This window comes from Callithrix jacchus, chromosome 4, assembly GCF_049354715.1.
Source record: "Callithrix jacchus isolate 240 chromosome 4, calJac240_pri, whole genome shotgun sequence".
NCBI lineage: Eukaryota > Metazoa > Chordata > Mammalia > Primates > Cebidae > Callithrix > Callithrix jacchus.
In genome coordinates this window covers 94,283,775-94,296,499 of record NC_133505.1, presented here as the reverse complement: position 1 = coordinate 94,296,499, position 12,725 = coordinate 94,283,775, and the positions used below count along the sequence as shown (strand labels likewise).

Below are 12,725 nucleotides of genomic sequence, written 5' to 3'. Positions count from 1 at the left end.
CTTAGACAACAAATATTTATTTCTCACAGTTCTGGAGACGAGGAAGTCAAAGGTCAAGGTGCTGGCAGATTTGGTGTCTATTAGGGGCCCAATTCCTGGTTTCCAGAAGGTCATCTTCTTGTTTTATTCTCACAGGGTAGAGAGGGACTGAGAGAGCTCTCTGGAGCCTCTTTGATAAAGCCACTAACCCCATTCACGAGGGCTCACGATCACGACCTAATCACCTCCCAAAGGCTGCACCTCCTAATAGCATCATATTGGGGTTAGGATTTCAACATAGGAATTTTGGGGGAACATAAACATCCAGTTCATAACACTTGAATTCTTCCCGAAGTGAAGCCTGAGGCAAGGATTCAAGTGCACATTGTTTATTTGGGAGGTGCTCTCAGGGAGTGTGGGCTGGGCAGTGGGCATGTGAGACAGGAAGGAAGCCATGGCAGTGGAGAGAGAGGGGACTGCTGAGGGGCTGTAGGGCTCAATCCTGCGGGGCTAGAACACATCTCGGCAACGTCCTAGGGAGACACAGTTGCCCGCCAGCTTTCCTGCTGTCACTGTGTGAGAGCTGCTTTCTGGGGCTTACTCCCGAGCACCTTCAGCTTGCCCTGCATGGGCCAAGTGGGCTCCTGTGGCTGAGGCTTGGTCCTTGCAGGAAGACTCTATGGAATGGTGGTCAGGCACCAGTGGGGTCCTCTACATGCCAGATGCAGACTGCAGGCACACACCAGCCCCTAGCCACCATTCAGGAGTAGCCCACCTCCCCATGTCCTTGGTGGTCAGCCATGGGAGGGTAGGTGTGGGTGGGTGGACCTTGCTGAGTTTCCTCAACTTCAGACCTTCTTGTTCCTTTTCATAGATCCCTTCTGAAAGCCAAAGTAAGATAGAATCCCACAGATCTCCTTATCCAGAAGGTGTTCTCAGTAGCCAAGACAAGCTCTGGATTCCACATGAAAGTTGCCACTCAGTACAGAACGTGTGTGGAAATCTGAGAACTCTGGCCTAATCAATTATGAGACACATCCTTTCCTCCTTCAGTCTTTGCTACAACACCAGTTTAATTCTAAGTTTCCTCATCCTGTGAAACCCAAACCTTCTCATCATCTTTTATTTCTGACCTATGCATGTGGTACCAACCTGCAGGTTTCTCAGGAACATTGTAAAAACTGTAATAACTTGTAAACAACGTCAGAAAAGGCAAGTGACTTACTATAGCACATAAACATGTACCTAACTTTCAGATACTCTCTTTTTCCACTTGCTTCTTTAAAATCTGAAGTTAAAGCTATGTTAGACACGGCCGTTAAGATGACTCAGTGACATATTATTGCTTTGAAGAGTCCCCTCTTAAAATTAATGTTGCAGTCTTGCCTCTCAGCACACTCGGAATTCTGCATTTTCTTTGTTCCATTTTGATCTTTGTAAGTTATTTGAAAGATTACACGTACCTGTCCTTTGCTGTATTAAGTGTCTTTAGAACGATTTTGGTCAAATGTAATAAAATTCTACTCTGCTGCAGCTTACTTGTCTTACCTTTCTCATCCATCTCAAATTTCCCATCCTACTCTACAGAAGGTGCCACGGCGGCAATCCATGCCTGATAGCATGATCCTTACTGATTTGGGAAGTGCCCTTGCACCTCGACAGGAACCCACATGGGAATGGAAGGTCAGCACTCGAACACCACTCGAGCCTACACCTCAAGGTGGAGGGAGCTGGCACCACCTTCCCCGGCAATGAAAGCGACCTTGCAGTTGATCTTCAGCACAGGAAGGTAGGATGCCTTCCACTTTTTAGTTTTATATAGTCTTTGTTAATTCGTTAGCCCTGCTTATCTCACCGATGTCAATGTACAGAGTGGGAATTGTTTCATGTCACAAATACCTGAGTGTATCCCCAGTCTTCCTGCTGGGCCTTTGTTCGTGCCTGGTTCTGATTGGAATGCCCTACTCTGACTGCTTTCCCCAATATTAAATTTCCTTTATTCATTTAACAAGGGCTAACTGATTTTTGTTATAGGGTAGGCATGTTGCTAGGCCCTAAAGACACAGTGGTCTGTGAACTGGACATGTGACCTCCACCAAGCTTAAGTCTATGAGAGGAGAGAAACAAGGAAAGTATAAGGCATACACAAGTAAATAAATGTGTAATAACAAACTGAGAAGATTCTTATAAATTATTTAATGGTGGTGTTGATCAGGTTGGTCTCGAACTCCTGACCTCAGATATTCCACCCACTTCTGCTTCCTAAAGTGCTGGGATTACAGGCGTGAGCCACCATGCCTGGGCTACTTGGCCTGAATTTTTAAAATTATATTTATCTTTGCTATTAAAAGTTTTAGGGCCAGATACCTTTAGGAAGATATATCTGTGAAGGAGTAGCAGGGGAGCATGGGGATCTAGCCGAGAACGCAGGCCCACAGCTAGCATGGGACTGAATTCTGCAGTTACCACTCTACATGTGTGTGATCTTGAGTAAGTTGCTTGACCTCTCTAATCCTTAATTTCCTCATCTGTAAAATGAAGATAATACCATCTACCTTTAAATATTGGGAAGATGGGGCTAATTTATATAAAACATCTGGCACAAAGAGGGTGCTCAGTAAATATTAGCTACTAATGATCATTATTATTAAGCTGAGATTTGAAGCCCACATAAAGGCCAACTGTGCTAAGAGTTTGGGGGAAAAGCATTCCAAGAAGAAGAAGCAGTATGTTCAAAGGCAATGTAGCCCAGTCTGTTGCAATATCTATCCAAAGACCAGTGTTACTGGAATAGCATGAGTGAGGAAATGTCTGCTCTGGGATGGGGTGGGAGGCAGCTATATGGTGACTGTATGATTTCTCCAACAATGCTCAGCTGCGTTAGCGCCAGCCTAGAGAAGGCAAATGTCGGGTATATACATAACTGGATTTTTCTCTAGAGAATGTGAAAGAGGAAAAGAGGAAAAGATGTCGAAAGTGTTTGTAACAGAACGGTTCTGATGAAAGACCATAAAATCTGAGCTAGATAGGGGGGAATAAAAGATAACAGTACCTAATTAACAGAGATAAAATAGAAGAGAGAATGACTGGATGGTATCAACCAGAAAGGAAAATTATTTCAAAGACACACTTGCGTGAAGTGAGCTAGATACAAGGGAAGTTAAAGTAGGAAAGTATGGTCTCTAGATTTATTGTTTAGGATATAGTCTAATATCTGTGGGTGACAAAATCCAAGTTACTCAAGGATCGTATGGGTGAAGTGGGGTCATGGTCAAGGTAATGGGTGTGGAGGAGGTGAAAGAACAAAGGGGTCAGAGCACTGAATGATTTATCCATGTGCAACCCTAATACCAGCCAATATGGGTACTTTATGCAAATTAGAAAATGGCATCCCCGTCTTCAAAATGTTTTATCATCATCTGCCAGAATCTGTCAAAATCTCTATGCAAATCAATGATGGCAACACAGATGGAGCAGCCTCCTGGACTTACATAGCTGTAAGCAGCAACCCTGTTTATGTGTGTCTTGAATCCAGCAAGAATCATAGGAGGTCAGGGTGAAAAAGAAGATGTTCCAGGAACCCAGTTTGGCAGTGACAGAAGGGGAATAATCAGAAGCTGTTGGCTGACAGCAACAAGAAGTGGGAGAGGGTAGAAAGTTCAATGGCATGAACCTCAGGGAAACAGAGCTTTTACAAGACAGGGGAGGAGTGACAGGGTAGAAACAAGAAGAGTGTGCAAGAAGAGGAGAACACCCTAAATCTCCTCAAACTCAGGTATTTGAGATTTGTGAAAGGAGCAAGCTCTGCACAGAAGGGCTGTTGCAGATGGTAGGGTCCCTCAATTTCCTAAGATTTAGCTCAAAGGTTTTTTCCTCCTTGAAATATTTCCTGATTTTCCCAGCTGGAAATAACTTTTTTTTTCTCTCTGAAATCTCTAGCAACTAGTTTGTGCCTCTCTTATCTCCAGAACATTTTCTATTGTAACTGTCATTTCAGTAGGTTCTTATCTACTCTAGCAGAATGTGTGGTTTTTGGGGGTGGGTTTCTGTCTGACGCATCTTTGTTCTACTATAAGATCCTTCTATAAGTATAAGATCTATACTATAAGATCTACTATAAGTTCCTTCATTTATTTAGTCATGGTAGAGACATAATAAATATTGAGTGAATGAATGAATATTACTATTTTTTTATCCTAAATCTTAGTAGAGTTAATCATGTTTTTGAACTAGCTTTATCTATATTGCACCTAGAATCAATGTAAATGTGAACTTGTAATTTTGCAATCTTGGTACAAGGTACCATATGAATTATGTTTAATGGTAATGCCTGTTTTCCTTTCTATAGTACAACAGAATCCTTTTCTTTTGTAGTTTTTGAGTGGCAGCAACAATTTCAGTTATTAATAACAATTATATTTGATATAATTATCTTTTATAGCTTGCATTTTTATTAAACAACAAAAATTCCATTTTGTTACTTAAAATGATGATTGTAAACAACAGTCAATTGGGAATTGACAGTTTGTCTTTATTTTAGTACATAAAATATTTTTGTCTTGTGAATTTAGAGATCTCATATGTGATTATTTCTTCAATGAATTCAGTTATATACTTTATATTCATAATAATATGCTTCATTTCAGTATAACAATTAAAAAATGAGATTTCTCACTGTTTTGAAGATCACGGAATATATAAGTATTTTTATAGTCCTGGGATAGAGATTATTCATTGTTTTATGTCTAATATTCATATATTAGTGCCTTGATTATGGAATAATTTTTATCCTGGAGGAGTAAATAAAAACATTTAAAAATTTCTCCTTTGGTTTCTTAAGACATACACTCTCATTTCTAAAAGTTTTTAAAACTCCTCTTGTCTTATCAACAAATGATGCCAGGACAACTGGGCATCCACATGCCGTAAATGAATAAATAAATAAATCTAGACAAAGACTTTATACCCCTTACAAAAACTAACTCAAAATGAATCATAAACCCTAATGTAAAAGGTAAAACTATAATATAAACCTCCTAGAAGATAACGTAGGAGAAAACCTAGATAATAACCTGAGTTTGAAAATGACATTTTAGATACAACACCAAAAGCATGATGTGTGAAAGAAATCATTGATGAGCTAGACTTTGTTAAAATTGAAAACTTCTGCTCTGTGAAAAACACTGTCAAGAGAATGAGAAGACAAGCTACAAACTGAGAGAAAATACTTGCAAAAGAGATAGTCAATAAAAGACTGTAATTCAAAATATTCAAAGAACTCTTAAAATTCAACAATAAGAAAACAACCAGATTAAAATATGTGCAAAAGACTGAATAGATACCTCACTAAAGAAGATATACAGATGACAAATAAGCATATGGAAAAATAGTCAACATCATATATCATTAGAGATTTGCTAATTAAAACAACGAGATGCCAGTATACATCTATTAAAGTGGCCAAAATCCAGAACACTGACAACACCAATTACCAGTGAGGATGTGGAGCAACAGGAACTCCCAGTCATTGCTGGCAGGAATACAAAATTGGAGTCTCTTTGGAAGACAGTTTGGCAGTTTCTTACAAAACTAAGCATACTTTTACCACAGGATCTAGCAATTGTGCTTTTTGGTATCTACCCAAATGAGTTTAAAATATGTCCACAGAAAATCTGCACATAAATTTTTATAGCAGTTTTATTAATAATTGCTAATAGTTGGAAGAAACCAATAGTGTTCTCTTGAGCAAGTGAGATAAACTATGGTATATCCAGTCAATGGAATATTATTCTGCACTGAAGAGAAATGAACTGTCCAGCCATGAAAAAGACATGAAGAAACTGAAATGCATATTACTAAGTAAAAGAAGCCAATCTGTAAAACCTACATAGTATATGATTCCAATTATCTGACATTCTGGAAAAGGCAAAACTTTGGAGACGGTAAAAGAATCAGTCGCTGCTGGGGGTTAGTAAGGAGGGAGGTATGACTAGGCAGAGCACAGAGGACTTTTTAGGGCAGTGAAACTATTCTGTCTGATACTATAATGGTGGATTCATATTACTATAGATTAGTCCAGATCCACAGTATGTATAACACCAAGAGTGAACCCTGATGTAAACTATGGACTTTGGGTGATTAATATGTCAATGTGGGTTCATTGATTGTCATCAATGTACTACTTTGATGCAGGATGTTGATGTTTGGGAAGGCTGTACATATGTAAGGGTAGAGAATAGAAGAAAAATGTCTGTACCTTCAATTTTGTTGTGAACAAGAAATTGTTCTTTAAAAAAAGTATTTTTAAAATGACCATAGCAACAAAATGCTTCTCGCCTTCCAGATAAAGATTATTTTCCTAGCATGGTATGCCCTTCCTGATGTGACCTTCAGGTATCTCTTATTTTATCTCCCACCACATCCCTCAATAACATCATTTGTCCAACCACCTATTAATGAAATATTTATTTAGATTCTTTATGTGCCAGATATTGTGAGATGCTAAGGCAAAACAGTGAAAAGACAGGCGCTATTATAATATTTATGCTATTATAATATTGATAAAAGTAAGTTGTAAACATTGATTTATTTATTTTAAGATTTTGAATTCTTTGAGGATAGAGATTTTATCTTGCTTACCAAGAAGATAAGTACTCAAATAAAGCTTGTGGTTCGATATATAAATACATACATACATACATAAATTTTTCTTTATGACATTTTGAAATTTTGAGTTCAGTTTGAGTATTTATATTTCCATTTGAAAATTTTCTTCAAATGGGCATTTGTTGAAGTGTACATGCACCACTAAATTGTAATCCTTACTGTTCAGTAGATGTGAGTTACAAGCCAAGAGGAAAGAGCACGCTCTGTGTCATTGCAGAGCTGGCTGTTGTAACCCAGCTTCTCTCCCTTTGGAACAGTGATAAAGTGCGTATTTTCTCTAACTGCTAGAGTTAACAGAGAAGTCTTGGAAGAAGACTGCCAGAAGTCTTGGAGGAGGAAACAGAGCTTCAGAAACAGAGCTAAGTTTTGACTGTTTCCCAATTAAAAGAACTATGATATCTGATTCATTTCTATTTGAGATCATAATGGGCCTTTTTTTTTTTAACTTCGATTAGGATAGGGAAGAAAAGGTATTAGAACAATCGTTAAGAAAAATCTTCAAAATATTTGTTGCCATTTAATTATAAAAATTTCAAACCCTTACTATAATTGAGAAAGTAAAATCGTGAATCTTCATGGACAAGCATCAGCTTTAATGATTATCAACGCATAGCCAAATTTCTCTCATCGATATTCTTACCCACATCTCCTCTTTCTGTTAACCACCTAGATTATTTTGAAGCCAACTCTGTCTGTATTTCAGTATAGAACTTTAAAATAACTCTTTTAAAAAAAGTAACTACAACATTATTATTATACCTACCCAAATTAATGACAATTGCTTGCTATCATCAAATAATCCTGTTAGTGTTCAAATTTCTCCATTTACTCATCATTTCTAAATGACTTGAATGTTTTAATCAGTATCAAATAAAGTTCATGCATTGCAATTGGTTGATGTGTCTCAAATCTCATTTATTTCATAGGTGCATATCTCTTTGTTTGTTTTTCTTGCAATTCATTTGCTGAAAATACCTTGGTTTATGGTTTGTCCTGTAAGGTTTCTAGACTATGCTGGTTCCATGCCAGTGAAATAGTTTAACACGTTCCTCTGTTCTATGTATCTCCTGTAATTTGGTAGCTGGCTGCAGAGGCTGATTGGGTCAGGTTTAATTTTTGACAGGAGTATTTTATGGATAGTGGTATGTACATCCATCAGGAGGATTGTCTCTCTTTTTGTGCTGCTAGCAGCTCATGATAATCATTCTCTAGATCCATATTTCATTTAGGATCCCAAAGTGGCAATATTCTAAGTATATTATTCCTTCTGTAACCATGGGTTAAAATTCTATAAAAAGAAAGTGCTGGTCTTTAAACATTTGGTTATCCTGTGGTACAATTCATTTTGGAAAACCAGAATGCTCAGTTCTTTCCCTTTATTTACCAATTTCAAAATAATGAAATGATTTCCTGGCATCCTCCAAAGTTGACCAATGCGTATTTTTTTTCTTAATCAGCTTTTGCCCCCCAATGTCATTATGAACTTAAGAACTTAAGTGTATTAGATATGCTTCAATTTGAGCATCACATATATGTGAAAATCCACTGATTTCATCTTTGGGTGTGTGGATGACTCTCCAAGTTGGCTCCTGATTTTTTTCTGACATGACATTAACTGACTTTAATTGCTTCCCAGCTTTCACTTACGATATGCCAGGCTCATCTTGCCCTTGACCTGAAATCGGCCATTTCTCCAACAAGCCCTATTTTGTTCTAGTGGGAAGTGGTTACGTAAAACCACCATCTGGCTGGTAGAGGAGTTTACTGGTATTGGATTGGTCATGTTTTAGGTTTTTTCAGCAGACAGAGCTAGTATAGAAAATATATTTGCTTTAAGAATATAAACAAATATGATGATAAATACTCTTCACCTATTTTTACTTAAGCTATTTAATTTATAGAACACATATACTGTTGGAGTGACATTATTAAAGGCTTCCAAACTTCAAACTGCAATAGTAGGAGATCATACTTGAGAAAAGAATTCCTCCAGAGAAATTGTTCTTTGATATAAAGTTCCTCCTTTAAACAAAATGCTCAGTTAAAAGATATATTTAAAATTTTACAAATGAAGGTGTGAAGTGTAGAACTATCCATAATATCAAATTATTACAAAATCATCTTTAATATTAAAAACAATTATAGAAGTATACTTCATAAACAAAAGTAAAATATAGAAAATGTATATATCATGAAATGATTTTGGCTAAGTATAATGCCTCAGAAAATAAATATACTTAAAACACTCTTGAATACATAATTCAAGATCCTTTGCAAGAAATATAATACCCAGCGAGTATATTTAAGGTTTTTGTTCTAAAAGTCTCAACACATGAAAAATATATGTATATAAAATTCTAGTATCAATTTTTATCTTAAAAAATTTGAATGCTCATTTGGAAACAGGATATCCAGAAAAAAAAAGCCTTCTTTTCTATATTATACACCACATCCTTAGCCTAACTAGTTTTGATTCTAGAATAATAGGTGAATTTATTTATCATCTTATCAAATGTCCTGATTATATCAGATTTCTATCAAGAAAAATATTTTTAGATGGTCTTCTTCATGTCTTTAAGATTCCGTTACATCATGTACATTAGGATTTCTGGGTCCATAATTTTTCAGCATTTTCATTTGCACTAAATGGATGAGAGCAGAGAAGAGCAGAAATAGCTTTACCCCAGAGTCAATTTTCCATACATTCTAATTCAGGAATGTGGAGGAGAGGCAAATTATGACGTCCCTATTTTTGTCACAGTCTCTTGCTCCCCACCATTACCTTCTTGCCTCTGAAAGCTTTTCATCCTATCATTAAAAAGACTGCCAGCAAAATGTGCCTATAAGCTGGCATTAAACTTATAACTACTGAGAACATGCACATATTTCCCCTCCAGCTAGATGATGAATAAATCCTTAAATGACATAAAAGGAGAGCAGTCGCCAAGTTCAGTGCCAACCATTTCCATTTCTATGTGCCTCTGATGCTACCTACCTTCTGAGAACTCCACTCAAAACTGCAATGAGACTAGCCTTACACAAACAGCAGCTGCCAGATGCCTGGACTACAAGCCATCCAGCAAACCTAACCTGACATGGACAGCAAATGCCACACTGATAATGACACCTTGCTCCTGTGTGGTACCCAGGTTTTGTCACTCCACGTTAAGAAGCATGGGGACAGAGAGAGAAAGGGCCCAAACATATATATCAAAACAGAAAATGAATCCTGAGAGTAAAGATGAAAGTTATGTGGGTAATATAGTCTGGTAGGAAAATGTGGGTTTTTGTGGATGCCACATATGGGCTGGGGCCTGAAGGTGAGAGGGACAGGAGGGAAGATATTTTATGAAAAATAGATTAAAACTCTAGTTTTTGAGTTCTGGACTTTTAATTCTTCTCAGAAGACATTCCTTCATTCCATTTAACACATTAGTTTAACACAGATTAACTTCAATGCACAATTAAATTCCTCTATAGCATGAATGAGTTTAGAGATAAATGACATACAGTTGAGGGGGAAAACATTGCAATTGTAAGCGTAGGTTAATCAATTCTCTTGGCAAAAGTCTAAAACAATAAATTATTTCAAGTGGCCCCTGTTGACACTTCACCTTCAGGTAATAAGAACTCCATAAATGGGAAGTTTGTTTCTAGTTCAGTAGCTTTTTGTGTTTCTTTGGCCAAGTGAGAAGGGGAAAGAAGGAAAGCGTTATTGACTCCTTTGAGAATCTGATGTTTGCTAAAGGTCTGATCTTCTCCCTAGGAAAAAAACTACAGAGACACATGCATTTTCACACACAATTTCAGAGGCCCATGGACCTCTCCCGTTTCACTTCGTTTCTGCTTTCCGGTCCAAGGACAATTTCTTGCCTTTGAGCCCCTTTCTGCTCTGGAAGAATAAAGTCCAGATTGAGCCCAGCCCCAGACTGATTTCTGTTGGCTTCCAAAAAAACTTGTAATCTTTTCAGACCTGCCCTCATCCACCCCAACAGTGGCTGAGGCCTCTGTGCCTGCTAAGGACTTTCTCTGTAACCTGAGCTTCTGTGTTGGGCTGTCCTCACACTTCTATAAAGACATACCGGAGGCTGGTAATTTACAAGAAATGAGGTTTCATTGGCTCACAGTTCTGCTGGCTGGACTGGATACAGCACTGGCATTTGCTTCTAGGGGCTTAGGAAGCTTAAAATCATGGCAGAAGGTGAATTGCGAGCAGGCACATTACATGGCAAAAGCAGGAGCAAGCGAAAGAGGGGGGCGAGGGGGAGCCACACACTTTTAAACAACCAAGTCTTGCAAGAACTCACTCAGTATCTGGAGGCCAGCACCAAGGAAATGGTGCTTAACCATTCATAAGAAGTCCACCCCCTTGATCCAAACACCTCCCACCAGGCCCCACGGCAACACTGGGAAGTGGAATTCAATATGAGATTTGAATGGGAACAAATACCCAACCTATTAATATATCACCTTCTAAAATGCTTGCTTCCTCACTTACCATCTCTTCTCTTCTCTTCACTGTCTCAGTGCTGCAGGAAGTGTCCCTGGTACTTAGAGGTTCAGTTCAACCCTCCTTCCCCTTTACAATTGCTCCTGTGGGGAGCCACAGTAATGACAGGATAATGACAATTCCACAGTCTTCCCTTGCAAGCTTTAAAGCACTCAAGGCCGCTCCATTTACATTTTAACAGGAGAATCATTAGTCCCTTGATGGAGAGAGTTTAGCTCTTCAATTCACTGCACCTTTTTTTAAACAGTAGGGAACATTTTATCACAAACCCAGATAAAGAAGATAAAGTGTGACTTAATAGCTCCCTTCATGCATATATTTCATTCAACAGTACTCTGTTTTCGTAGCCACCAAGAATCACATTATTTTCATAACATAAAAATAAGTTACATCAGCATATTTCTTATGCAACCATTTACATTTTCCCACAAAAGTGACAGTATGGGAGAATTAAGATTCTGCATATTAAAGTCCAAAGCACGGTTGCATTTTTCTTTTTATTGATAAGTAATATTATAGAAAGCTGATTAAAATTACATTGCATAAATATACCTTTATATATGACATGCATAGAATACTTAATTACACATTTAACTATAAACATAAAAGTTGCATTTTTCCAGAGAAAAAGTAACTTTAAACAATTGTTACAAGTTAATGATCTGAATTTTAGGCTATATATACCTTACTACCAAGTACATTTTGTGATTATTTCCTTTTTTTGTGCTATTTTTTTTCTTTGTATGCCCCTTAAATAATTACTAAGCATAATAATTACTGAAATGTGTGTCATGTTAAAAACATTATTCTGACACTTTTGTTAAGACAGTAAGGCAGATTTTATTCAGGATTACTTCAATGAGGTTCACAGTAGAGGAGCAAGATTGGGCTTACTTCAAATACAGCAAGGAAAAGGGCAAATTTACAGCCAACGAGCAGAGCTGGAGGTTCTGTGCGTGCAACATCACTAAGACAGTAGGTATATTAGCCTGTTTTCACACTGTTATGAAGAACTGTCCAGGACTGAGTAATTTACAAAACAAAGAGGTTTAATTGACTCACAGTTCCACATGGAAGCCTCAGTCATGGCAGAAGGGAAAGCAGGCATGTCTTACATGGTGGCAAGAGAGAGACTGTGTGAAGGAGGAACTGTCAAACAATTACAAAACCATTAGATCTTGTGAGAACTCACTATCAGGAGAACAGCATGGGGGAACCACCCCCATGGTCCAATCACCTCCCACCAAGCCCCTCCCTTGACATATGGAAATTATGGGTATTACAATCTGAGATTTGGGTGGGGACACAGAGCCAAACCATATCAGTAGGGTAATTATTCACTAAACTGACCTAACAAGATTCTTCTGAAGTCAGGCCAGGGTGATTAGCTGTCACCTGGGAGATGGTAGGAGATGTGTACAGGTAATTTGATCAGAGATGGAGGGTGGAGGATTATGGCTAAATTGACTTGACCAGATTCTTGGCCACACCGGACTCTACTATAACAATGCAGACAGAAGCCCAGGTGGGGGTCTAGTCAAGCAGAGGGCTCAGAGGAGACTTGATAAAG

The 12,725-nt window shown here is 37.9% G+C and overlaps 1 long non-coding RNA gene across 1 annotated transcript in view; it reads right to left on the bottom strand.

Moving 5' to 3' along the window:
- The window catches only part of LOC128931677 (uncharacterized), a 38,454-nt gene that overhangs the window by 23,418 nt on the left and 2,311 nt on the right, over nt 1-12,725 (bottom strand). The window contains exon 2 of the long non-coding RNA XR_008480404.2: nt 12,218-12,304. This is a non-coding gene — a long non-coding RNA (uncharacterized LOC128931677). The remainder of the gene's footprint in view (nt 1-12,217; nt 12,305-12,725) is intronic.